Raw genomic sequence first — 1,629 nt, 5'->3', positions numbered from 1 at the left:
TGTGAAATATAATTAGAAGCAAGCTCTTTTTATATGGCTATATAAGTATCACAAACAATAAAGCTAAAATATAAACACTTCAGTTACAGCTCTAGCGTGTGTAGATTTACTTTTATTCTTTTTTACATTTATAAAAATGAGATTTACTTTCATTCCTGATGTTAAAAAGCACAGGCTTACTTTCTGCAAGGAGAAAGTTGGCAGAAGATGGGTGGAGTCTGTACAAAAACATACGGTTAGATCAGGACTCTCCCCGTACAGTCTACACATTTATTGTTGAGGAAGATGAAAAACCACCTCACCAGAAGCTTGGGAATGAGGAGGCAAACAGGGATGGTCCACATTTTTGGACTATTTCAAGTCCCCACCCAACAGTTTTCTTTCATTTCAGGCCAAGGTGGGAGAAACATGCTGACTTTGGGGCCCATCAAAATGCCCAGAGTCAGAAGAGTGACAAGGATGCTTGATAAAGATGGTTTACATTAGGGCAATGCAGAAGTTAGATCAGAATCCACAGACAGATCTCTGTCTGATTTGCAGAAGACTGACATGGAATTCTGACTCCCAATTGTTTAACAATGGCATCAACAAAATGATTTTTTTCTACCTAAATTAAGCTTCTGTAAAGAGCTCAGCCCAGTTCTGCTCACATTCCTAGTCTCAAAATGTGCTCAAAGGGACCTTATTCTTTAATTCTTCCTATCAGTCATTTGCACCTGGCTATGGTTGTTAGAGACATCACCTTGCCAACAAAGGTCCATATAGTTAAAGCCATAGTTTTCCCAGTAGTGATGTATGGAAGTGAGAGCTGGACCGTAAAGAAGGCTGATCGCCAAAGAATTGATGCTTTTGAATTATGGTGCTGGAGGAGACTCTTGAGAGTCCCATGGACTGCAAGAAGATCAAACACATCCATTCTTAAGGAAATCAGCCCTGAGTGCTCACTGGAAGGAAAGATCGTGAAGCTGAGGCTCCAATACTTTGGCCACCTCATGAGAAGAGAAGACTCCCTGGAAAAGACCCTGATGTTGGGAAAGACTGAGGGCACAAGGAGAAGGGGACGACAGAGGACGAGATGCTTGGACAGTGTTCTCGAAGCTACAAACATGAGTCTGACCAAACTGCGGGAGGCAGTGAAAGACAGGAGTGCCTGGCGTGCTCTGGTCCATGGAGTCACGAAGAGTCGGACACGACTAAACGACTAAACAACAACAACATGGTTATTAGGTCTTTTGAGCTCTAGCTAACAGAGAGAAAAAGGCTCAGCAGAACTAACAAGCCGTAGGTCTACCCACCCTGCTTTAGAAACGCAACATGTCATAATAGCACATTCCAATCCCTTTAGATTCCAGCTGTCACACTTTAGGTAGTTTGGGAATAAATGCAAATAGCAGAGGGGAAGGAGGGAAGAAACACAATTTGGGGGCAATGGCAGCAGAGAAAGAGGAGTTGAGTCAGAAAACGAAAACTAAATGTCATTCCATGCATTATGTTCCTAGCACATGTCTATAGTGCATATGTTTAAAAAGATTTGTGTGTTCTGGTTTGGAAACACTTTCTCTAATGTATAGTATTATAAAAGTGAAAAAGGATTATACTTTTGGTGTTGTGGTTATGATGACCTGTCTG

This window comes from Podarcis cretensis (genome assembly GCF_951804945.1).
Source record: "Podarcis cretensis genome assembly, chromosome: 10".
Lineage (NCBI taxonomy): Eukaryota > Metazoa > Chordata > Lepidosauria > Squamata > Lacertidae > Podarcis > Podarcis cretensis.
Note: the sequence above shows the minus strand (reverse complement) of the source record.